Genomic DNA, 15,057 nt, shown 5'->3' on the forward strand with positions numbered 1-15,057 from the left:
TACAGGCGCCCGCCACTGCGCCCGGCTAATTTTTTGTGTTTTTTAGAGAGACGGGGTTTCACCGTGGTCTCGATCTCCTGACCTCGTGATCCGCCCGCCTCGGCCTCCCAAAGTGCTGGGATTACAAGCGTGAGCCACCGCGCCCGGCCGGGTCAGCCTTATTTTTAGGTGTCAGATAGCTAACCTGCATCATACTACACACTCAACGAGGAAAAGATTTATTTAATTATTCTTGTGAAATAAGTATTAAAACCACTAAGCACTAAAATGTTTTAGTAATGCTAGTTCTCTAGAATAAAGTCATTGCAGCAAGGACCGTATTAAAAACTGGAAGATAACTAAAGTTTCACCATAACTCTAGTCAGAACAGGCAAACCTGAGAGTCCAGGACTGATCATCACACAGGCATTTGTTATTCTTAATAACATCACTAAATTAAGGCTGCCTTTTTCTTTCTTTCTTTTCTTTTTATTATTTTGAGATGGAGTTTTGCTCTTCTTGCCCAGGCTGGAATGCAATGTGTGATCTCAGCTCACTGCAACCTCTGCCTCCCAAGTTTAAGTGATTCTCCTGTCTCAGCCTCCTGAATAGCTGGAACTACAGGTGCGAGCCACCATGCTCGGCTAATTTACTGTATTTTTTTTTTTTTTTTTTTTTTTTAAGTAGAGATGGGGTTTCACCATGTTGGCCAGGCTGGTCTCAAACTCCTGACCTCAGGTGATCTCCTCGCCTCGGCCTCCCAAGTGCTAGGATGACAGTCGTGAGCCACCGTGCCCAGCCACTTTCTTTTTTTTAAACCTTCAATCGTTTGTTGGTTTTAAAGCTGGAAGAACTAATATAGAACAGATCAACTCTGTTGTTATTTCCAGCTACAGTTTAACACCTTCTTTTTGCTGCCAAATTGTAGTCTGTTCTCCCCATAAGTGTTACTTCTGCCTTATCTATACTACTAGGAATTTTTAAAAACCATGAAACTCTATTTATGAATGGATGTGTATTATGAAATGTACAATGCAGCCATATTTTTGTTATATCTATTCTTTTTCCTATTTTCTTTTTTTTATTATGTCTGTCTCTGTTTTCCAAAAGATTCTTCCCATCTCTGTACACCTCATTTCAGAAACTGCTACAGAGCACAGGTTAGGTTCAGAGTTGCTAAAAATTCATCATCAGACCAATGATGATGGTCTTGGCTGCGCACCTGCCATGTGAGCCCAGGCCTCCAGCCCAAACACACCTCCTCGTGGGTACTGACAGGGAAAAGTAAAGAGCAACAGCCCTACAGCTTACGACACCTCCTTCAAGCAGTGGGAGTCAGACCTCACTGCTAACCAAAGCACTCTGAAGTCCTGAGACTGGCCATGCTTCCTTACACAGCACCACATCAGGGGCAGTGGAGAGAAGGGCCAGTGGAACAGGGATTGGCTCAGCCAGCACCATTGGATCTTTTGTGCTGCTCCCACCCCGTCATCACTTATGTGTACCATCCTCGTGAGGCTGGCTGACTCCAAGAAGTTAACATAAAAGCAAGCTTCATCTCATAATTATGAAGATTAACACAATCATAAAGAAGAAACATATTTGAAGTGTGACATTTTTCAAATGCCAATGAAAAATTATACTGTGGTCAATCACGAGTACATCAAACTAAGCATTCATAGATTTCATATAAAATAAGCATTCACAAACTATAACGGAACACATAATATTGAGAACAGTTGAGTATTAAGCTGGTTGGTCTGTGAGTAATGTTCCTGTTTCTCTTTTATGATTACATTTGTGCAACAAATTAGAAAACAGGAGTTAGCCAAACTGTGTATGAAAAAAATGCACTAATCATCAGGGAAATGCAAATTAAAACCACAATGAGATATCGCTTCACACCTGTTAGAATGGGTATTACATTTGGGAGGTCGAGGCGGGTGGATCACAAGGTCAGGAGATCGAGATCATCCTGGCCAATGTGGTGAAACCCCGTTTCTACTAAAAATGCAAAAATTAGCCAGGCGGTGGTGCCATACACGCCTGTAGTCCCAGCTACTCAGAAGGCTGAGGCAAGAGAATCACTTAAAGCTGGGAGGCGGAGGTTGCAGTGAGCCAAGATCACGCCACTGCACTCCAGTCTGGGCAACAGAGCGAGACTCTGTTTCATAACATAACATAACATAAACATAACATAACACACAAGATAACAAGTATTGGTGAGGATGTGGAGAAAAGGGAACCCCTGTATCCTGTTGGTGAGAATGTCAATCAGTACAGCCATTATGGAGAACAGTATGGAGGTTCCTCAAAAAATTAAAAATAAGACCAAGGCAATAGGATCACTAGAGACTAGGAGTTCAAGAACAGCCTGGGCAACATGGTGAGACCCTATCTCTACACAAAAATATTTAAACATTAGCCTGGGAATGGGGGCATGCATCTGTGGTCCCAGCCACTTGGAAGGATGAGGTAGGAGGATCACCTGAGCCCAGGAGTTTGAGACTGCAGTGAGCTGAGATTACACCACTGTACTCCAGCTTGGGTGACCAGAGAAAGACCCTGTCTCTATTTAAAAAAAAAAAACCAGCAAGGTGGCTCATGCCTGTAACCCCAGGTACTTGGGAGGCTGAGGCAGGAGAATTGCTTGAACCCAGGAGGCGAAGGTTGCAGTGAGCCGAAATCACACTACTGCTCTCCAGCCTGGGCAACACAGCAAGACTCCATTTCAAAAAAAAAAAAAAAAAAAGAGCTACCATAAGATCCTGCAATCCCATTACCACATATGTAGCCTAGAAGGCAACAAAGCAAGTGCCTTCAAAGTTCGGAGGGAAAATGATTTTCAACCTAGATTTCTCTACCCAGATGAACTATAAATCAATCACAGAGGTAGAACACATTTTAAAGCATGCAAAAACTGAGAAAATTAAACTGCTAATACTCTTTCTAAGGAAGTTATTTGAGGATGTGTTCCAGAAAAACAAGGGAGGAAACCAAAGAGGAAGAGGAAGCAGTGGCTCTATTACAAGAAACCAGTCAAGAGAAGTCTCAAGATGACATCCACGAAAGAAGTCTGAAAAATTAGTCTCTGATTCAAGAGGACAAAGTGCCCCTCTTAATAAAAGGTAAGGGTTAGAGGTCCAACTTATGAGAAATAGAGTCCCTTCTAAGATTTAGGGGGTTAGAGGCCCATCTCAGTAAAGGCCTTCTTGGGTAAGAACAGGTTTGGCACTATGGGATGTTAACTGCTATTCTCTTTGGATTAATCTGCCTTGCACTCTTTGCTAATGGCTGTGGGTGACAGAGTTAGGCATGTACGGGACTATGGGACATGGGGAACTTTTTCTTCCCTAAAAGGGGAAATTTAAGAGCTGATGGGATGGCTGGAAAAGATCCCTTTGCTACTGAGAAGCAGCCATCTGAACTTTTCAATGTCACTGCAATGTGTGGGTCTTTCTCTGACCTCCCTGATCATTTCACTTTCCCCGCCCTGCTACACACAATGCTTTTCTCTCTCTCCTTTTCCTTTCCTATCTTTTCTGTTACTCAGGGCAACCATCTTGCCCAGAGGCCACGTAAGTCTGAGGCTGGATTAAAGATGACAGGGCCCATCTGGGGGCAAATTTAAGCCTCAGCAGTTTGATATTGGGTGTCAAGCAGAGTGGCTAATGTCTATGTTTTATCACATGTATTTTGCTCTGGCCAGAACAAAAAAAAGTAATTTTCCTTTATGATGAGGCTTGGCCCCCAGGGCAATGGTGCTGCAAGCTAGATCACTAGTGCCACTCAGGGAAAGGGAACCCAGAAGCCTGGGATGCTAGCAAAAGGGTAAGAATTTCTTACCAGTCAGATTTCTGGCTTCTCACTCTCTGTGCAAACAGTTGAATGAATGGGGAAAAAAAAAATCAGTATTTATCTCCTCTGTAATGTTTTGATTAATGCAAAAAAATTCTAAGACTAGTCTTAAGCTGGTGTATTTTGTGCTATGAATTTGTTTTTCTGTGTCAAGGGGTGCTTTAGGATAAAACACGGGCTTAGAATACCTGCAGGCCCACTTTTCAAGATGAGCCAGGAAGCTGGTCAGTAACAAACTTGGCTGCAGGTCCCTGAAACAAACAAAAAAGTGGATGAAGTCTACACCTTGTTTATGTCCTTGGGAGCTTGACCTTGTAACCATGTGGCAGTACTTTTGGTCTCTGCCTTCCAGGGAACGGGAATTTTAGGGTTCATGTCATAGTTAGATCTAAAAATCATATTAGTTAAAAGCCTTTGCAAGCAATCCAGAAATATCGGCTGTTTGGCGTAAGAAATTCTAAAAAGACTTTATTAAAGAGTGCTATGGTTAAAATCAGTTTAATTAAAAGCAGATATTCAAGCTCTAACAGCCTGAACTCCTTGGGAAAAACAGGAGGCACCAGAGACCCCCTTTCCTGGCCTTGTTCTTCCAAGGGCTCCACCTTCAAGCCAGTAATCCAATTAAGAAACTTAAAAACTGGCAAATGAAAAATCTTACAACTACTGTAGTAATCTTCTTCTTTCTGTGTAGCTATATACATATTATGTGTAATGTTTATATAAAAGAAGTCTAATTAATTGGCTGAAAAAAATAAGTCCTTAAATCAAATATTTTGAAAGCAAAATAAAAACTGTAATGCCTTTTAGTTCATGTAATCTTAGTAATCTTTGGGAAATACAAACAGCTTTAAAAATTACTGATAAAATAAAAACATTTAGTCTAAATTATGCAGGTCAGATATTAAGTTTGTTAAATGCTTTAAGGTCATAAACTGTTTAACTTTTAAAAATTGTTCAATTTACCTGCCTTAAAGCCATTAGATTCTAGATAAGGCCTGGGGACATGTGGAATTGGCCATGCCCCCTAGCTATACAAAGATGATTATAAAAAAAGGTTTTATATAAGAAAAGATCTTGGTATGGTAAATTCTTCTCCTAAAATAAAATGGTTGTTTAAATGGGGGGATGTTTAGGGCAAGTCAGAAAGTCCAAGAATGTCTCAGATGGTCTGTGTAAGTCGTGAAAGGATTTTTGAAAGAATTTATGCAAGAAATGTTGCACAATTCAAAGGTTGTTAGGCCTCCTAAATGCGTCATAAAATGCCACTATGACTCTTACTGTATAACTTGCCTGCTTAAGTAAGGCAAGGCCTGGGGACATGGGGAGTTAGCCATGCCCCCTAGCTATGCTGGAGAGTCAGCCCTTACCTGCACTTCTGCCTGGTGTGTCCTAGGCTAGGCTCCACACCTAGTACACAATTAAAATTGCTTACTAACCAGGGTTTTCACCAAAAGTAAAAGTTGCTACAAGTTAATATTGTAACATGTAATTGAGACTATTGAAGAAATAGTTTTACCTGTAAGGTGTGTAAGGAAAGTAGAATATATTTTTGATAAAAGACTATAAGAAGGCATGGGAATATGGGTTTTTTGCCTAAAGGGTTAAAGAATTGTTTTAAGTTAGAATAAAGCTAAAGGTTTGAACAGTTGTGTAAGGTTTGTAAAAAATTAATTGTAAAAGAGATTCTGTGTGTGAACACTGGCTAAATTAAAGGGGTATTATTCAGTTTTTCTATAAATTAAACATTGGAATAAAAGCACAACAGGTTTTTCTTAGAGCAAAAACCTGCTTATGACCTGCTCTTTAACAAAAACTTGTAAAGGGTTATAAAAGGTTTATGAGAATCTTACCTTATGGTCAAACTGATTAAGATTGGAAAGATTTATTTATTTATAAGGTTTTATTAAGAATTGGCAAAACCCTATCTCTACTAAAAATACAAAAAATTAGCCGGGTGTGGTGGCTTGTGCCTGCAGTCTCAGCTACTCAGGAGGTTGAGGCAGGAGAATTGTTTGAATCAGGGAGGCAGAGGTTGCAATGAACCAAGATAGCATCACTGCACTCCAGACTGGGTGACAGAGCAAGACTCCGTCTCAAAAAAAAAAAAAAAAAAATTGGGTTTTAAATCTATAATGCACTAATACAACAGTGACATTTGGCTTATTTGATATAAAAATCATACAGGAAGCATTATCAAATGTGAAATGGTGTTTTGCTTTCTTTGGACTATATTTACATAAATGTGTTATTGGTATATTCTAAAGTTATGGGAAAGTCCTATAATTCTAATATTATTTAGTTATTAATAATTATAATTGTTATGTAAAATTCTGTGTATCACAGAAGTAACCAAATTTCCTTATCAATTGTGGCTTTAATAGTGGCTGTCCTAAAGCTTTTTATCATCCAGAGATGACTGTCTTGTTTTAATCCTCTTTAGAAGGTGGTTTATAATCAATTATAGAACTCTAACAGGTGTTCTTCAATGCAGATTTTCTTGTAACTTTGGAGAGTGTAACAACAGAATAGAGGAAAAACTTTCAGGACTTTCATGGAGAGATGAAATGTTCATGAATATCAAGCAAAACAGGAGTTACCTAAATTCACTGAACCAATAAAAAACTAAAGTAATATTTTAAACTTTGCATAAAACACTGCTGATTCTTTGTTTTTCAGAGCCAAGAAAACTTTCCTTTTGAGCTATTTATATTATAGCTCTTAACAGTTGAGTATATACTCCTATGCACAAAATTCAGAGCATATTTGTTTCTCTCTACCTGATTTCTCTAGAATCTGGCAACTAGTTGTGAGTATTCTTAACTTACAGCAATATAGTTATTTGCATAGGTGCAATTAGAATCTGTTTTCTTGGCTGGGCATGGTGGCTCACATCTGTAATCCCAGCACTTTGGGTGCCGAGGCGGGTGGATCACGTGGTCAGGAGATCAAGACCATCCTAGCCAACATGGTGAAACCTCATCTCTACTAAAATACAAAAAATTAGCTGGGCGTGGTGGCACTGCCTGTAGTCCCAGCTACTCAGGGGGCTGAGGCAGGGGAATCACTTGAACCTGGGAGGCAGAGGTTGCAGTGAGCCAAGACCATGTCACTGCACTCTAGCCTGGCGACAGAGCAAGACTCCGTCTCAAAAAAAAAAAAAAAAAAAAAATACGTTTTCTTTTGTAATAGAACACAATTGGAGAAATTGGTTATTTTACCAAGGTTTTGACTGGAATGGTGTGTTTTCCTTTAAGGAATTAAACTTGACTTACAGAGCCAATAAAAGCCTGTGTGGAACTGGCCTCATACCTTGTCTACAACAGTCCCTGTTCAAGGTTTCTGACTTGGGGTAAGTAAAGAATGTCACTTTCTCACAGGTCCAAGAGCCCCAAGTTACCCTGGGACCTCAAAAAGAAAGGAATTTACCCAACTCATAGGTATTTGAGGGTACAAACCCATGATGGGGCTCAGCTTTTAAAAAGTCTTATCTGAGATCCCTTACAAAACAGAGTTCCATTAAAGCCAATTAAAAAGCCTACGTGAAAAATAATTATTCTTGCTGTACTTTATACAAATAATCAGGCCAAGTATAATAAAACGAATCAGTCTTACCATAATTTGTCTTTCATAAAAACGGAAAACTAGAGAGAGAAGTATGTTTCAAGAACTATGGTACACCTGTTACTAAATTCTAGTCTCATCTGTTGTTTTTAAGTTTGCTTCTGCAATTTAGTCTACATCTGCTTATTCCTGTGAACCTACCAGTGATCTCTGACTGCTGCTCAGAAGAAACAAGAGGGATGGATAATGTAAAAATCTGGATTAGTATTCTACTTCTGGGCACATCGCAATCAGCTAACAACCCTGTATCAGCTTAATTCCAACAGTTGCCCAGTTCATGGAAAGTCTTCTAATTTAGTTTACTTGGAATAACTTTACTTATTTTGCTTTACTCTTGTAGAACATATTGCTGTTATACTTTTTGTGTAGGAATACAGGACAAGCTTACTGAATGTTTTCTTAAACTCTTATTCATCTTCCACATATAACCCTTTGTGGAAACTCAAGAGTTATGAATGGACCTTACATACTGATGCTTTCTGACTATGCTCCTCTCTACTCTGAATGTAAGAGACCCTAATAGGTAGGAATATCATCACCTCTATTCAGCCTGAAGGAGTTACAGAAGATGAATCTTCATCCCTCTGCAACCCTTAGGAGTAAGGGTTCTCTTATAAAAGGGAGGGGGGAAATGTCAGAGGCATGTGAACCAGAACAACTCCATCCTGAATAGGAGCTGGGTAAAATGAGGCTGAAACCTACTGGGCTGCATTCCCAGTTAAGACATTCTAACTCACAGGATGAGATAAGAGGTTGACACAAGATACAGGTCATAAAGACCTTGCTGATAAAACAGGCTGCAGTAAAGAAGCTGGCTAAATCCTACCAAAACCAAGATGGCCACAAGAGTGACCTCTGGTCGTCCTCACTACTACGCTCCTGCCAGCGCCATGACAGTTTACAAATGTCATGGCAACGTCAGGAGATTACCCTATATGGTCTAAAAAGGGGAGGCATGAATAATCCACCCCTTGTTTAGCATATCACCAAGAAATAACCATAAAAATGGGCAACCAGCAGCCCTCAGGGCTGCTCTATGGAGTAGCTATTCTTTTATTCCTTTACTTTCTTACTAAACTTGCTTTCACTTTGCACTGTGGACTTGCCCTGAATTCTTTCTTGTGCGAGATTCAAGAATCCTCTCTTAAGGTCTGGATCGGGCCCCCTTTCCTGTAACAAAAATAGTCACAAAACAAGAAACTTCATAAAAATAAGCTGTATAAGACAGATAACAAAATCATAGCACATAACTTCTCTCTGCAGGGCACAACATATATGTAGTCACAATAATATCCATACTACACAGAGAACATGCAAGACTATTTTCTAGAACATATGAATACTGTCATCCTTGCTAGTGAAAAAGGTAAAGTACAGATGAAAGAAACTGGGAGGTAGAAGAGAAAGCAGAGAGTGGGCAAAAAGGATGGCAGCAATAATATCCACCCTCACCTTACAAATAGGGTGTCAAAGATACTATATACAGTTGACAAGACAAGAAATAAAGATGAAATACATTACTAAAATAAAAGCAATAACCAAGAAAGAAACTAAAAACAGTGATATTATGACACTGGGAGGGGGTTGCAGGGCTATGTGTTAAATCCTCATCTATCATAAGAGGAATCAACAAAATTGGGAAAAAAAATAGCAACATCAAAAGAATGAGAACACAAGCCACGGGCTGGGAGAAAATACGTGCAAAAGACGTATCTGATAAAGGACTGTTATCCAAAATATACAAAGAATTCTCAAAAATCAACAATAAGAAAATGAGGGCTGGGTGCAGTGGCTCACACCTGTAATCCCAGCACAGCACTTTGGGAGGCCAGGGCGGGAGGATCACCTGTGTCTAGGAGTTCAAGACCAGTCTGGGCAGTCTTGAGACCCCTGTCTCAAGGGGTCTCCCTGCATAGTGAGACTTGTCACATCAAAAAAATCAAAAATTAGCTGGGCATGGTGGCTTATACTTGTAGTCCCAGCTACTCAGGAGACTGAGGAAGAAGGATCATTTGAGCCCAGGAGGTGAAGGCTGCAGTGAGTCATAATTGCACCACTGCACTCCAGCCTGTGCAACAGAGTGAGACACTGTCTCAATAAAGAAAAAAAATGGAAAATGAAACACCTGACTAAAAATGGAAAAACACCTGAATAGACAACTCACCAAAGAAGAAATGCGGATGGAAAATGAGCATATGAAAAGCTGCTCCACATCAGACAGTGTGGCAATTCCTCATGGATCTAGAACTAGAAATACCATTTGACCCAGCAATCCCATTAAGGGGTATATACCCAAAGAATGATAAATCATTCTACTATAAAGAGTCATGCAGATGTATGTTTACTGCAGCACTGTTCACAATAGCAAAGACTTGGAACCAACCCAAATGCCCATCAATGATAGACTGGGTGAAGAAAATGTGGCACATATACACCATGGAATACTATGCAGCCATAAAAAAGGATGAGTTCGTGTCCTTTGCAGGGACACGGATGGAGCTGGAAACCATCATTCTCAGCAAACTAACACAAGAACAGAAAACCAAACACCGCATGTTCTTTCTCATAAGTGGAAGCTGAACAATGAGAACACATGGACACAGGGAGGGGAACATCACACACTGGGGCCTGTCAGTGGGTGGGGGGCTAGGGAAGGGATAGCATTAGGAGAAATACCTAATGGAGATGACGGGTTGATGATGGGTGCAGCAAACCATCATGGTATGTGTATACCTACGTAACAAACCTGCACATTCTGCACATGTACCCCAGAACTTAAAGTACAATTTAAAAAAAAAAAAAAAAAGCTGCTCCACATCATACATCTCTAGGGAATTTCAAATTAACACAAGAGTGAGATATCACTACACAACTATTAGAATGGCTAAAATCCAAAACAGTAAGAACACCAAATACTGGTGAGGATGTGAAGCAACAGGGACTCTCATTGCTGGTAGGAATGCAAAATAATTCAGCCACGTTGGAAGACAGTTTGGTAGTTTCTTAGAAAAGTAAACATACTTGTTCTCTATGATCCAGCAATAGCACTCCTTGGTATTTAGCCAAATGAGTCAAAAACATATGTCCACACAAAAACCTGCACATGGATCTTTACAGCAGCTTTACTCATAACTGCCAAAACTTGGAAGCAACTAACTGTGGTACTCCCAGACAATGGAATATTAGTATCGTCCACGCCTTAAAATAACTACCAAGCCATGAAAAGACATGGAGGAACCTTAAATGAAGCATTTACTAAGTTAAAGAAGCAGTCTGAAAAAGCTACACACAGTATGATTCCAACTATGACATTCTGGAAAAGACAACACTAGAGAGACTGTAGTTTTCTAAAACTATGGTCCTTTTGCTTGCTAAAGCAAAAAGATCAATGGTTGCCAGGGGTTGGGGGGAAGGAGAGATGAATAGGTAGAGCCAGGCACAGGTGAGCCAACTGTGCCTGCCCATTCATCCCCCACCCCCAAGGGTGGGAGGCAAGGTGGGAGAATCGCTTGAGGCCAAGAGTTCCAGACCAGGCTGGGCAAGACAGCAAGGCCCTGTCTCTACAAAGAACTTGGATACATGGCATTATACATTTATCCAAACCTACAGAATGCACAATGCCGAGAGTCAACCTCAATGTAAACCATGGACTCTGAGCATGTATCATTATACATCCGTGTGGGTTCACTGATTGTAACAATGTGCCACTCTGGGGGGAGATGTTGATAATGAGGAGGCTGAGTGTGTTTGGGAACAGGAGTACACTATAGGAAAACTTGTACTTTTCACTCAATTTTGCTGTGCCTAAAACTGCTCTTTCAAAAAGAGTGTTTATTTTTTTAGAAGGCAATAAAAGCATAATAAAGTGGTTACCTTTGAGAAGAGGGACAAGAAATGGGAAGGGGTAGGGCAGCAGCAGTCTTGCTTTTCATAATAAGCTCCTTGTCCTGGTTCATTATTTTAACCCTTGTATATACTACTTTGATAATGAAAATTAGGAAAAAGAAATATGAATGTTTATGAGTACAGTGTGGAAACAGGCAATTAGCAATCCGTTGGTTTTATAGGCAGCACTGATCCTTTGGACTTAGAACAAATGAGATAAAAGAAGTTTGAGGCAATTCAGAAAGCAGATGCACGGCCATAAGGAACTAAGTCTGTTATCAAATCTTGGGGCCCCACCTTGACTGTGACAGAAAAGTAGTTTTTTCCACAGCTGGACTGTCTTTTGGGTCATCTCAATGGTGTGCTTTCTAGAGATTCATACCTAACTTGTATTAAAAGTCAATAGAAATTGTCTTTGCAAATCAAATGGAGGGAAAAAAACACAAAAGAGTCCTACACTCATGCAAATGAACCAAATTACTCACCCATTTTACTTCCTTTGTTAAAAGCAAACAGCAGTGTCAATGTGTAAAGATGATTTTTGTAAAGGGATAAACATTTTCTATCTCATCTCCATTTTAATTTTTTTTGGAAGAATGCAAAATTAATTTTCCTCACACTCCACTTGTTCAGCAAATTGGATTAGAATTCAAAATGCTTGTAAATCTGCTCCTCCTGTTTCCCAAATACTCATGCTGTACCACGTCCACTATGAACAGCACTCCAGAAAGAGGGGGACAATAAAGCTTCTGAACAAAAGCCCCCTAACACTAAGAAGGGGCTCAGGCCTGGAGAGGACACAGTGACCGCTCTGTGTCAGGATGCAGGGGAGATAGGGCAGCAGACAAAGCCTCAGTGTTTCTGAGGAGAGATAATGGTATGGTCTGACTAGCTTCTAGCAGGCGGCCCACACAACCGGCTGCCATTAGTCATCTCCAGGAGAAGCCAGAATGCCAAGCAGCTCTGGGAGGGCAGCTCCTGACAGGCCATTTGAAAAGTGCAAAGCAGGCAGGGACATCAAATTTCCATTGAAACTGAAGTGGCTGGAAGAGCGCTTGGTCCCAGAATTCTCTCTGCACACTGCCTTAGCTTCCTTGCCCATTGTGTGGGCCAAATGAAATCTCATTGCCTAACTAGAGAGCTTGGCACCTCTGAACAAAAATCTCCCAGCAGCACTGTGGGAAAATAAAGCCCACAGTCTCCAGGCACCAAACACTGAGAATAAGGAGGAGCTGAGGGTGCGGGCTTTAGTGAACTAAAAGATCTGACATATTCACGTGCAGCCTTACTTTCAGGACAGATGGGAAAAGCTAACTTCCAGGTTAGTGAGGCTCGATGCAAGTGAGAACCACCTAGTCTAGTCTAGATCATAATCAGGCCCTGACTTCCTACAGTTATGGCTCAGGTGTACCTCAGTTATACCTCACAGGGATCACTGAGAAACTTCCAAGTTCCACCAGGAAAACATAATAAATTCACCTGAATTTGTAACTGGAGAAATTAGAGAATTAGATGGACTGGGCATGCAAAATCCTATTTATTTCTATTAATATCACTTTGGGGGTGGGAGTTGTTTTTTAAAACCACCCATGGGTCAAAATACACAAAGAACTTTAAGGAATCGTTCATATCCTTTGAATCAGAGTTTACTATGTAGGAAGGATAATAGCACTTTACCTTTGTGTAGCACTTTGGTTTTGTAAGCACTTTCACATACATTAACTTGAGGCTCACAAAACTCAGTTCATAAAAGTATTATTATTGTTATTTTACAGATAAAGAAAAAAAGTCTGAGAGACTTCATAATTTGCCCAATGGTCACATCATAAGTATGTCTTCTAATACAAGCTGGGCACGGTGGCTCACACCTGTAATCTCAGCACTTTGGGAGGCCAAGGCAGGCAGATCACCTGAGGTCAGGAATTCGAGATCAGCCTAGCCAACACGGTGAAACCCTGTCTCTACTAAAAATACAAAAATTAGCCAGGCGTGGTGGTGTGCACCTGTATCCCAGCTACTCCGAAGGCTGAGACAGGAGAATTACTTGAACCCAGGAGGCAGAGGCTGCAGCGAGCTGAGATCATACCACTGCACTCCAGCCTGGGTGACAAAGTGAGACTCTGTCTCAAAAAAAAAAAAAAAAAAAAAAAAAAAAAAAAAAAAGGATGTCTTTTGATACCTAAGGAAGTACAAAATCACGTTATTTCAGAACTGGAAGAAACAGAAATCATATAACCTAATTTTTCATTCAAAGTGGCATCAATAGCATCCAACTTCTGTTGCCATCTACTAAACTCTCATGTTCCGTTACCACTGAATATTTTCAGTAAAAGGAAACCCACCACTAGACAGCCCCTTCCCCTTCCACTGTTGAGCAGCTCAAATAGTTGGACAATCCTTCTTTATATGAGGCTGAATTCTATATCTTCATTAACATGGCACACACTGGTTCCAGTTCTGAAACACTCTGGAACCACAAAGAACAAATTTATTGCCTCTTCCACGTGACATCTGAATGTCTGCAGGCAGCTTTGTTTCCCCATTGGTCTTCTAAATCTTCACTCAAAACATTCCTAATTCTTCCGACCAGGCCTCATAGGTCCCGGGGTCCATTCATTGGATAAACTGCCTAAGAGAGCTTCTGATTTACCAAGGTACCTCTGAAATATTATCCAGAATCTCAGAAACACTGCAGCTGTGGGTTTCTGTGAGTTAAAAATCTCTTAGTTGCAACAGAAAACCCAACTCAAGCTTACAACAATAAAAAGAGGTTTTGGCTCACATAACTGAAAGTCTAGGATCAAGTCCAACTTCAGGTCTGGCTCAATTGAAAGATGTTCTCTCTCAAGGTCAATTTCTTTCCATCTTCTGCTCCTCCCTTCCTCCACAGATCACTTTCATCAATAAGCTGCCTGCCCTCATGGCAATGTGACAGTACTGGCAGCTCCAGGGCTCACATCTGCACACCATCAAATCCAGCAAAGAGCGGGGACTCTCTCCCAGGCACCCCAACAAACGTCTCCTCAACACTCATTCTGATTGAGTCTCTGCCATCCTTGACTCACTGAGACCAGGGTGATATGCTGACTCACTTGAAAGTGGGAATTAGCTAAAGAGAATTCCTGGGAGAAGAAGGGGTTAAATGCTGGGAAGCCAACGAAAGTGTTCAAAATGTGGTCTGACCAATGCAAGTCAGTTCCCTGGTGTAGTATATACTGGTACGGGTTGAGCATCCCTAATTAAGAAAAAAATCCAAAACCCTAAACATTCTGAGTGCTGACATGACCATAAAAGGAAACACTCATTGGAGTATTTCAGATTTCCAGATTAGGGATGCTCAATTGGTAAGTATAATGCAAGTATTCCAAAATACAAAAAAAAATCCAAAGTCCAAAACACATCTGGTCCCAAGCACTTCAGATAAGGGATACTCAAACCTGTATAATTAATACAGCACACAGAACTGGTGTAGTGTGCCAGTTGAAAACAAACCAACCCAAAAGACTTCAGGCCCCAGCAGGGGACATCAGGCAACAATTAAAAACAAAAATTGGCCAGGCTCAGTGGCTCACACCTATAATCTATAATCCCAGCACTTTGGGAGGCCAAGGCAGGACTGCTTGAGCCCAGAAGTTTGAGACCAGCCTGGGCAACATAGTGAGACACCCATCTCTACTGAAAATACAAAAAAATAACCAGGTGTGGTGGTGTGTG

General features: G+C 40.7%; 1 protein-coding gene across 22 annotated transcripts in view; it reads right to left on the reverse strand.

The window, feature by feature from the left end:
- SPECC1 (sperm antigen with calponin homology and coiled-coil domains 1) overlaps nt 1–15,057 on the reverse strand; it is a 304,891-nt gene that overhangs the window by 126,378 nt on the left and 163,456 nt on the right. The gene's annotated exons all lie outside the window — the stretch shown is intronic.

The sequence above is a fragment of the Symphalangus syndactylus genome, chromosome 14 (genome assembly GCF_028878055.3).
Source record: "Symphalangus syndactylus isolate Jambi chromosome 14, NHGRI_mSymSyn1-v2.1_pri, whole genome shotgun sequence".
NCBI classification, from domain to species: Eukaryota; Metazoa; Chordata; class Mammalia; order Primates; family Hylobatidae; genus Symphalangus; species Symphalangus syndactylus.